General features: G+C 36.5%; 1 protein-coding gene across 5 annotated transcripts in view; it reads left to right on the top strand.

Annotated features, from left to right (window-relative positions):
- The window catches only part of LOC131034286 (DNA ligase 4), a 308,263-nt gene that overhangs the window by 123,245 nt on the left and 172,713 nt on the right, over nucleotides 1-12,305 (top strand). The window lies entirely within an intron of this gene.

Consider the following 12,305-nt stretch of genomic DNA (forward strand, 5'->3'; position numbering starts at 1 on the left):
GGACGTACCCAATGCCAAATTTGTTATGGCTTACTGACATACCTGAATCCCAATACCAAAACCTGATCTGTAACTAATATTATTTTAATATTTTCGCTTTAGGATGCAAAAAGTTACTGGGAAACAATGAAATACAGCCAAAACCATCATGCAAGTAGGTATTGTTTCAAGAGCATTTGTCATGTGGCGGTTCTGCACCAAATAGAATGGATATCATTGCAATTATACTGGCCAAATCAAAAGTGACCTAGCTGGTTCTAGATAATATGATATCTATTTACATTTTCTAGCTCTTCATTACTCAACACACTGTTTAAGTACTTGCTTTCTTTTGCCAACTGTTTAGAAATTTCATCAACATGGAAGTCAGAGATAGATCTGTGCATAGAATGTGATATTTTGGTGGGAGTAGAAGACAAAATAGAGTTGTGGATATGTAGAAACCATTGCCCTATAATAGATCCAATTAAATGTTTAAAGTAGCTATTTTAAAGTAGATATAAAAGTGGTAATTGTACTTGGTATACTTGAAGACTAAAGCCCGATCTTTCTTACTACAACAGTACAGATACACCAACATGTGTATTTTTCTTTGACAACATTTGCATCAGATGGAATGGATGGTTCTATATATATGTGTGTGTATGACTAGAGGAGAGTTAATCTTAAGATTAGGTGGGGGCTTTGCTCCTTTTGGTAGAAGATATCAAGTGATGTGAGATAAAGTAGAGGTAGGGGGTTCTAAGAGGAAAAGGGGTTCGTTTTACTTAGTATTATTTTCAAAGATCATGCTTTTTCCTACTACAATAGTACAACAATATGTAACAACCCACCACACTCTTTTATTTTATTTTTTGCAATATAAAGATGAATATGCAATGTCTTCAGCATGTTTTGATAACCTACATCCCAAAGTGGGCAAGGTGAGAGCATGCAATGCTTCTAACCACACAACTATTCTAAATGAGTGCATGTACAAATGGTATGGCAGCAAGCCGATCAAAATATGTAGGTGGCAGAGCCAGCCTAATCAATACCTCTTTGTTAGACTGTTTAAAATGTCACGTAGGTGACAGAGCCAACCTTATCAACACCGCTTCGGCAGGCTGCGTGCATGCAATGCAAACCATTGGCATATTAGGACCAAATTGGTAGATAATGCCAACTTTTTCAATGCCAAAATAGGTTGAATGAAATGCTATGGTGTTTAGTAGCAAACTGTCCAATTCTACAATATGAAATGCATACAAAGGAAGCCTCTTGCAGTACTACCATCAAGAGTTTACAAGATTATCTTGAAATGCATTACAAATTAACAATTGATGAATTGTTTTTTTTTCAGATTGCAGGAATTGGGTAGCCCCCCAATAAACTGCATTGCGTTGGGTAAACTTTTTAATGTGACTAGTGATGCTATTGGAACATGGCCTCCGGTACCACGTGGGCTGGGGGGAGACTAGACCTCGTGAACTTGTGCCTACCACAGGAAGCTGTCGGCAATCGAGCCAAGCCCCAACCTGTAACAATTGATGAAGCTAACTGCTGTTATTAAACTGATATAAAGTTCTGATTATAAAATTAGACTGTTGCAATATACAATAAGGCAAATTAACATTGATAAACATTAAAATCATGTACCCAAATAAATAATACCTTATAATCTATTAAGTTTTCATGAATTCTGTGTACTCTACATATGAAATGTTTTTGGAAACTTCCTTCTTGCTTGTGACATCAATTTCTGCTAAGAGTTGTTGATCAATCAATTCGGCAGTTATTGAAATTTGCCAAGATGAAATACAAATATTTGGGATTCAATGTATCATATATTATTCAAAACAATTTGGTAGGAGTTAAAGATAGAATTGGGGTATTGTTGACGTGTATTTTGTACACTATCAAACACAGAATAAAATACCTAAAGGTACCTTATCCTCTCTTGAATAAAGCCTCTGATTGCTGAAGATATCGCGAAAAAGGATCAATCAGGATGACTCCAAGGTTCTTGTATGTAGGGTCTCTACGTGTGGATAAGCTCTTTGTGGTATGATGTGATTTGCTGGAATCACAAGGGGACTTACATTTGATGATTGAACGTCTGATCTGCTTTGAAAATTGCTGGAACACAGGATTTTACTAGCTTAGATTTGAAAAAAGGAAAAAAGATGAGGGCGAGGAAAGGATCTAATCCTAACACTAAGAATGTAGGAGCAATGATTGATCTTTGATGAAATTCTAACTAGGTCTTGTTTTGACATCGCAGGACCATCTCCACAAGGCTAGTGCGATCTTCGAAGGAAAGCTTTATGATGTTCAAATCATCACTACAGGCATAGACACCATCAAGTTGATGCATATCAATGAAGAAGCGACAATTGAAGTTAAGCTTAGGCTGAACGATTCCAGTTGACTACGCAAGGCAAGTCTGCAATCAACAAACTACTAGTAGTATGGATATACGAATTTCACCATCAATCAAGCACATTTCTTCCACTCATCTAATAACATGAAATCAAATATGAGAAGTATAAAGACCATGCAAATTGTCGAATCGACCCATAAATTTCACCATTTCTTCAATGAAGTTACAAGTCTTTTACAACAACATCTTGGCAACAATCTTTGCCTTCTCTCTCTACTCTACTCTAATTGCTATTCTATCAACTTCTAACTACTCTCTATCTACTAACTGCTTCCAACTATTTCCAACTCTCTAACTGCCTTTACAAAATGAAATGCCAGGGCTTATATAGTGCCCACAATACAATTCGATGGCTAAGATCAATTTGAGATCAATGGCCAGGATTCAATAATAAAAACCCTAATTAGGGTTTGTTACAACCATTACATAACATTTAATGCTTGACCAATGATAAAATTGTATTGCTTGGACACATGTCCTCTCTGGAAAAATCGACCAATGGATAGTCGGGGTAGGTACATCGGAGTTTGTGCCACCTTCCATGAGTTAGGTACACTGAATCTGGAAATGCTGAGGTGGACCACACTGACTGGAGAAGTGATGACTAGGATGCCACCTCGTCTAACACTTGTAACTTGGTAAATATTCAACTTGATGTTGTTGAGAAGCTAGCTTTAATTAATTCATCTGGAACTATCTACTTCTTCAACGAACCCTTGCTCTAACTTCTTGTGTCCTTGATGTGTAGGATGATTGATGTACCTCGCCTTGGAATGCTGGATTGGGAAAGGTCGCCCTTATCTTGATGACGTTAGTCCAAAGAATGCCGTCCTTGTCGATGCTAGGCTGGATCAAAGAAGGTTGTCCTTGTCCTTGCTTGATCGTCCTTGATCTGGCTTGATTTTCCTCGAGGAGAGTCTTCCGACTTGTAGATCTTTCGAGCTTGGAGTCGCCATCTTGATACCTACACAACATTTCAAAATTAGTAATATATCTTGAAATCTAAAATTTAAACTTTAAAAGGAAGATTCAAGATTTTAATTTAGGAAACCTCATGATAAATCTTGAGTTATCATTTCCTAATTAACCATGTAATACTTAGATTTTTCCAAAAAATGTCTAAAAAATCAAACCTTGAATAAGGGTGTCAAGATGATTTTGCCATACCTCCTCTTGGGAATTAACTCTAAGAAATGATGTAAAAATAGATGAATTTTGCTAGGCAAAGTGTAGATCAAAGCTCTCCCTTGGATAAAATGCACCTCCTTTAGCTTGGAAAAGAACTCCACCTTCCTCTTCAAAAATCTGGAAATTCGCCTTCAAATGTCTTCAAAAATCTGGAAATTTGCTCCACAGAAGCTAGATTTCGCACCTTGTTGTTCTTCTCCAAATCGCACTTGTGTGAATGAATGAATGATGGATTAAAATCGCTCAACACACCTCTCTTATATGGGCGCTCATCCTTTCATTTCCCATAGGCCGACTTGAAAAATAGGCCAAAAGATAAATAAAAATTAAATAAAAGGAGAGGCCAACTTGATAAAAAACATTACATAATACCCCAAGCGCTTCCCATTTTATTTTTTAATTTAATAATAATTAATTTTAAATGCCGTCATAATTAAAATTTCGATTTTTTATAGGCATGAATTAATTATTAAATGTTTTGCGCACTTATTAAATGTCAATTTAATTTCAAAAATATTTCAAAGTTTTATCGAAATTGGCATTTAATGTGTCATAGATGATATTGGCGCTTAGGCATGGCAAGATAATGGACATCAACAAGATCGCTCTGGTCCCTGGGAGAGGGACAGGAGCGATCTCATTCTAGACCTCACACTTCTTGTTTTTTTCACGTTCAAAATTTCTTCCTGGACGTCCAAAATGGGATTCTCATTCGTAACTTTGAGTTCGATCTATCCAATTTTTTGAATGAATGCTCCTTAGAACCATTTTCGCCCTGGTCCCTTGGTGAGGGACATGAGCGCTTTTCGCTCTGGATCCTCAGTGAAGGACAGGAGCGAAATTTGACTTTTCGAACTCTCTATCAAGATAATTTTAATGGAATATAACATTTAAGTATAAGAAACACTTATACTTTAAGTTATATTCCATATATACTTTCAGGATGTTTGAGAGTGGTTTCAGGCCTCTAGGAGTTATATTGCAAAATCTAGTTTTTTGAGGTTTTTCAGTTTCCAGACTTAGTCAAATTTCAGGATCAGGACATTCCAGACTTAGCCAAATTTTAGGATCAGGACTTCAGACTTAGCCAAATTTCAGGATCAGGACTTTCAGACTTAGCCAAATTTTCAGGATCAAGACTTCACTCCAGCAGGACCTGCTATCCTATTGATCTCCCCGACAGCACTCAAAATGCAAAGGCTACTAACAAAACCCTAAAAGACCAAAAAACAAACCCTAAAAAGCAAAAAAGAAAGGGTCCCCATTTGCAATGGGGCGATGTGTGAAAATGTCGCAACAGGTATATTGACCTAAAATATTTCTAGAGTAGGATGAGTGCAAACCCTAGATCCCCCATGTTAGAGAGAACCTTCACAAGTGAACTTGCGAATGGAGGAGGATTCCCACCTACATTCCAATGCCTTGACTTAGTCCTTGCCTATGTGAAGAATTATCATGTTGAATCTAAGGAGGTGAGAATAATAGATGGTGTTGTAGTGGTAAGGTTGGATATTGATTTTATAGGGACTACCTTCAGACAACCTAGGTGATATGAATTTGCAAATATGTCTATTGAGATGAGGTCGGAATATTTCTTAACAAAGAAAGATTGTTGCCTTTGCATTGCCAAGCATTGGTTGATATTAGAGAAGAAAGGGAAATCTCAAATCCCTAAAACATTGTAGAGGTCCCATTTCAAAGATGATGTATCATACATGATTACATTACTTCATAGGGTAGTAGGGAGTGATGATTCAAGTATCTTTGATGAATGGATGTGCCAATTTATTTTGGTTATCTATAATGAGACTTAGTACATAGATTGGGCAAAGTTGATTAGTGATCATATACATGATCAACTTGTGAATTTCCATAAATAGTATTAGTTTCTTATGTGCTTCTACTTGTTTTATGCAATAGGGAGCATTCAAACGGTGTGGCTTAGATTGGAAGCTATTGGAACCTTCACAAATGACACTTATGTTTGTGATTATTACCTGTAGCTTCAAGAGGAGTATGGAAATAGTTATTACAAGTCTGTTGATGATTTCAGTGTCAGAAGGATAAATGGTAATCTTGAATCAAGGATTTCTCAAGAAGCAATGCAACTTGTGATCCCGTTTGGTAGCTTTTTCTTTCAATTTGACAAATTCACATATGTTAGAATTGGGGGTTTTGAAAACACTTCATACAAATTGCCAAGATATGTCAGTGATCACATTGTACTTTTGGAGGTTTGTAGGTAGATGGCTTAAGTGAACAAGAGGTGTAATGATCAAAAGAAAGGAGGAAATACTTTTCCTAGATGCATCTAACCTATTATACTTGTAAAATGCATGAGGATGCTAGGAATGTTAGAATTCTTTCTAAATTCAATTTTCATACATTTGTGGCAAGACTGTTCTTTGATAGCGAAAACTTTGTAAAGGAAGTCTATGTACTAGTACGTCATTTGAATATCAACCTCATGCCAAAGACTATTGGGAGGATTGTATTGATGAATCTAAAGTCAGAAGAAGAGATTGGGTGAGACTTACAATAGATCAGATGAAAGCCTTAAATCTTGGTTGAGATATTCCTAATATGGTTGATGTCACAACTTGTACCTAAGATTAGATGGTTAGAAAAGGAGGTTACAGATATTGTTGTAAGATCATCATTTGCGCTTGATGAAAGAATAAGTGGTTGAATGCTAAGATCACTAGCCACACTACAACCAAGTCTCCACATAGAGAACAAACTTCCAGAGGACAAACATCAATCATAGGATCCACCTCTCAACAACCATCTACCAATGTGTATACCACCAAGTCCAAGACTTCTTTTAAGAAGGGAGATGATTGAGATGAAGGAGAGAAAATTGAAAGGTCAATGTGAAGGGGCAATAGGAAGACGAGGAAGAAATTGGATGTGAAAAAGGCTTGAAGAGTTGGCTCTGTAGAAACACGAGTCTGATTAGGAGCAACAACAAGTGAGTAAAGATACCTCCCATGCGTCACTGCCTCAAGGTAATGTGTCTCCTCCTCCATTGCTAGTAAATCAAAGTGCTAATCTGCCCCCTCTATCAATCACACTGAATGCGAGTGTTCCACCATCTTCACCCCCTTAGCAACAAACTTTGCATAATGTTATTTCTGACTTTGTTCTAAAGATTGATAGGCAATTGGTGTTTCTGACCACCAACTTGGTTGAAAGAGATTGTTGGGAAGAAAAGAAGATACACACAAATGATTGACCCTGGTTTTGATGCAGTGACCATATTAGTTCAAGCTGACCATCAGCCTAAAAAGGCTAAGAGAATTTCTAGGATGATGGTAGATCCTCTGTGGACACCAATTTGTAGAGATTGCTGGAACCATAAATGACAAGATTGAAGAGGAGGTCACAGAAGTTGACTTCAATGTTAGCAAGTGAGCTATGAACTCCTATGGTGGAAGGTGATATTCATAATGCAAAGCTTTCCATTGATATCTTGGTTGGAATATTAAAGGAGGAGAAAGTAGAGAAGGAGCAATTGGAAGAGCAAGTAGAAGTTTTGACTTCTTATATTAAATCCAATACTACCTCTCAACCTCTTGATATTTCACTCGAGACCCCTATGAAAGCCCCTTATAGAGGAGTAAGCTCTGATGTAATGAATTAGATTAATAGGTATCAGGCTTTGGGTAAAGCAGCTGAATCATAGGTCGAGAAAATGACTGTTGAAGGACTGTTGTGCATTGATGAGCTAATGAAATTGTATGAAAATGTGTAGATCAAACAGAAAGAAGTAAATTTTGATATTCAAGCTATCAAAGAGGAAACTCTATTAATGGTTGTACTTGTAACTTTTAAATAAGAGACTTGTAGGAAGTAGTAAGAGTAGATGCTAGTATTTTAGTATCTGAAAATATTATCAGTAAACTAGAGGAAAACGAGTTAACCAATTGGCTAAGTGCAATGGAATGGAATATTTTGGTTGTTAAGGAATTCTTGTTTGAATTGAAAAAGTTATTGGAAAACTACAGCTTAATTTTGTTAGATCTCAAAGCTAATTTCCTAAAGCTGGATGCTAACATTCTTGACAAAGGTGAAGTGAACTTGATTTATGTTAATATTGTAAAGAGAAATTTCAAGAAACTAATTGCTGAGGAATTGGTCAATAAGAATATTATTGATAGAGGTACAATGGAGAGCCATTGCAACTTGTCATCTTGCCTCGTAAAATTTGGAAAAGAAATCATTGACTTCCACAAGAAGATTGGTGAGATGAATAACACTATTGCCATATGGAAATTGCTTTTGAACATAACTACAATTCCAAATGTGAAGGCCATCTCTCCTATGATCACTAGTTTCAAAATTTTTAAGGCGAGATGAACTCTTTACAAGTAAAGTCTCTAGTAGAAGATAAAAAGAATAAGCTCATGCAAAATGAGAAATACAAGGAAGAATGAAGCACACCTATTTAAAAATTGTCCTTTTCTTGGAATAGAATATTGTTTTTAAAATGAACTTCATTTTAATATCGACGTATTATATGATGAAAGTTTGTTTTATCTTCCTTTGAAGAAACGGTTACAAGCAAAGACAACTTCATTACATAACCATAGATAGGCCAATAGGTAATATTTTGATGATCTTTTGGCAATGTACATTGGCGATTGATCATCCATTTGAAGAAGTTCTGTAATTTTTGAGGTTTCTTAAATTAGCATACAAATTATATGTAATGACCCCATTTTTTGTCTCTCCAGCATTGTAGTTAGCTCCGACTTTCTCGATGAGCACTAGCCTTGTTAGAAGGGATGCTTGTTGTTGGCAGTGAGTTCAATTGGTCTCGAGAACTCCTATGACACTTTCCAAAGTGAATTGCGGCTTTTGGTGTGTTCTCCAATATTGTTGGAGAGAGGGCATATGTTTCTAGAAAGTCACCTTGTCAATCCTGATTTTCATTATTCATCATCAGCACATTCTAGTACAATCAGATTTTGATTCCAATGCTATTTAGTGTTTTTTGCATCTCGTGTCTATTATCGAGGTTTAATTTAATTATTTCATCAATCTATCTTAATTTTATAAAATACTTTGAAAAACAACTTTTGTGTAATAGCTCGTTGGTGAAAGGAAGCTAAGGTGTGGAAAACGCTTCCTAACACTAATCTAGTGGGGGAGATAGTGCAAATTTTCTTTACAAATCTTAACTATTACAGAAATAGAAATACATCACAAGGAAATAATGAACATGCATAAAGGTTATACCAAATAATACAAGATATATCATGGGGAAAAGCCTTTTGGGAGAAAAATCCCACACTCCAAAAGCATAATACTTTGTATTATTGAAACAGAAAGTTGCAATACAATACTAGTACATTGCTTCTTCAACAAGAGTCTTCAACAATCAATCCAACAACACTTTGAATTGATTTCGGCAGCATAACACTTCACCTGCAAAAATCACATCATTAATACTTTCCAAGGCTACCTTATATAGAGAAATACAACTGAAGAGGTAGCTTCTAGATGAATATACAAGATAGGGTCGTGCAAAACATTTGGCCCTATTTTTCAGCCATCAAAAAGCATGCAAATGACACATGTACATCTCCAAATGACTCCCCATTCAAACTTCCTAAGTTGGGCACTTGAGGTATGACAGATGCTTTTATGCATCTTACTTACAGCTGTCATAAGAATATGTCATAACTTACAACACTTAAAGTGTAAGAGAATCCATCATAACTAACAATTATTAGCTGATTCTCTTACAGCCTGTCATAACCCAACTTGGGCACCCACCTTCTCCATGCAAAGGTATCTCTTGCCACTTGTCCATTTTGTCATAGGCTGTCATATGTAAGTGTGTCATAGAATCTTGTCATAAAACTGTCATAACATGACACTTGTCAAGATCCTCACAGTGGGATGCCTACCTGTTGTGACCTTTTCACACATCGCCCCATTGCTAACGGGGACCCCCCTCTTTGCTAGCTTCCTGCGTCGTTAGGTTAGGGTTTTGGCTGCTTAGTGGGCAATTTTGCATTTTCCGTGCCCGAGTCTCAGAGTTTTGATCATGCCTAGTGCCGTCTACGGTTTTTGAAGTGTTAGGATCAAGTTGCAAAAGATGATATTTTTAATGATCCTAAGTTTTGCTAAGTGTTTGAGCATTTGAATGTTAACGTGTTTTTAAACACGCGCGTCAATGATTTTAAAGTGCTAAGATATTCACAGACCTTTTGGAGTTGTTTCTCGCTCCTAAGGTAATATTTAAATTGGTTTCGCACTTTATTCCAACATTTTCCTGGCGTTTCGCTCAGATTTTTGGAAAATTAGTCTAAGTCCAGTTAAATTTAAAGTCGCTGAGTGATTTTGAGTGGTTAAAATGTTAAAATCCTAAGGGAAATCCATATTCCAAGGGTTAAAGGGTCAAAATCCATGCTAGAGGTGATTTTCCCCTCACATTCCAGACTACCCAACCCATTCCCCCACTCAAAATCCATACTACACATGGGTTTCCCTTGGAATCCATACCGGCCACTAATTTCCCCCACTGTTTATCCCCACCTGGAGCGATTTTCCCCTGGAGATGCTAAAATTTGGCTAAGTGTCAGGATTTATCCAGACACCCATCGAATTTCCCCTGGGAGTGCGGACTGGAGTAATTCCATGCCTGGGTCGTTTTTCCACTAGGATTTTTGTGACAACTAAGGATTTTTGTCCAGACAGGGATCGATTTTCCACTGGGAACATTATGAAGAGTTTTTGAGTCCGGATTTTTGTCCAGATTGAGGTCAAATTTCCACCAGGGAGGTATTTTTTTCAAGTTAAGTGATTTTTGAGTGTGGATTTTTGTCCAGACACCCATCGAATATCCCCTGGGGGGTGATTTTTGCAAAATGAGTGCATTTTTGTCTGGATTTTTGTCCAAACTCATATCGATTTTCCCCTGGAGGGTGATTTATGTGCATTTTGATGATTTTGAGCATGGATTTTTTATCCAAGCATGGGTCAAATTTCCCCTATGGGGCAAATTTTGACACTTACGCGATTTTTTAATCCCAACCTACAGTGATTTTCCCCTAGAGGCTTTATTTTGGATTTAAACTGGAATATTTTAAATAAAAAGCCCCATTTTGATTGCTTTTAAATAATTATTAAATGATTATTTAAAATTTAAAAGCAAATTTAATAACTTGCAACAATTATTAAATGTTTGAATCTTCTAGAAGCAAGTTAGGGTTTCACCAAGCAAGTATTTATACAAGTGTTTTTTTATCCCACATTGCTTGTGTGGTGAAAGTTGGAGGTGAAAGCAAGTATATGAGAGGAACTTCAGCATTATTTTATTATTATTTCTGCCAGGTGTCTCCATGAGAGCGATTTTTTTTTCAAGTTGGGAGAATTTTTTAAGCAAGGCGTTTTTGTGAAATGTGGGATTGAGGATTTATTTTCCTCCATTTTTTCCAGCTTGCTGATTTATTCCTCTTGGCTGCCATTAAAGACCAGTTTCAGATTTTCGATTTTGCTAAGTTTGGCGATTTTTTCCAAATTTAGCATTTTTTGGTGAAAGTTGGCGAATTTGTGTTTGGAGACCTTGGGCGATTTTTCCTCCACCATTGTTGCTTGCTGTTCAGACCTTCATTTCTATAGATTGCTGCCATTGACAACAATTTTCAGAATTTTTAAAATTTCGATTTTTTGCTAAGGCAGGCAAATTTTTGTGTTTGGGGTTTTCAATCCCAACTTAGGCGATTTTTCCAGATTATTGCCATCCTCCATTATTGCAGGTCCGAGCTATCCTTTGGCATCAATTTTCAGATTTCCATTTTAGCGCTAGACTTGGGAAAATTTCGATTTTGCTTGGAGGCCACATTTTGGTGGATTTTTCATGCATGTTTGTTGGCTATCATCATTTCCAGCCTGCTGATTCGCTTCAGATCTGAGGTTTGCTTCAGATTTTGACCTCCATTAATGGCTGCCATTAATTTTGAGACTTAAGTTTTTATTGCCCAACCAATTCTATCTTAAATATTTAGCATTTGGAGACATTTTGTGGAGTTTTCTGTGCACTTTTCAGACCATTTTAATGCTGTTGCAGGTCTGAAACTCCATTGTTAGGCGGTTGTCCTCAGAAATTTTCATTTCCAGCCACCTAACCAATTTTGGCGAATTTGCTTGGGGCTGTTTCCTAAGCCATTTTTCATCATTTTCAGGGATTTAAACCATTTTGCAAGGTGCTGGTAAGTCTGAAGTGTTCGATTTTCAGACTTATCCTCAGAAAACTAATTTTTACCAGCCATACTTACATTCCAGAAAATGATTGTTTTCATCAATAAAACTGATTTTTATTGATTTTATGCACATTTTGAAGATTACAACATATTTTGAAAGTCTGAATTTTCAGGTTGTCTTCAGAATTTTGACCTCCATTGTTGAGTGCGGAAGGTGTCTTCAGACATTCATTGTGTGAAAACACAACCTTTCACACCTTTCCTAAGTCATCATCAATCCGGTATACTCCTTTGCATTCTTTGCTTGCATATTTTCTAAGCGTAAGGAGGTATAAATGAATTTTTATGGAAGGCTTCCATGCCTTAGTGTTGTCACACATTGAACGTAATTGCTAAAATTTACCAAGTATATGGATTATTTTCCTGACTCCATGCTCTAAACTAGCTAAATCTCTAGAAAGTCAGGAATTTTATTACAAGTA

This window comes from Cryptomeria japonica, chromosome 5 (assembly GCF_030272615.1).
Source record: "Cryptomeria japonica chromosome 5, Sugi_1.0, whole genome shotgun sequence".
NCBI lineage: Eukaryota > Viridiplantae > Streptophyta > Pinopsida > Cupressales > Cupressaceae > Cryptomeria > Cryptomeria japonica.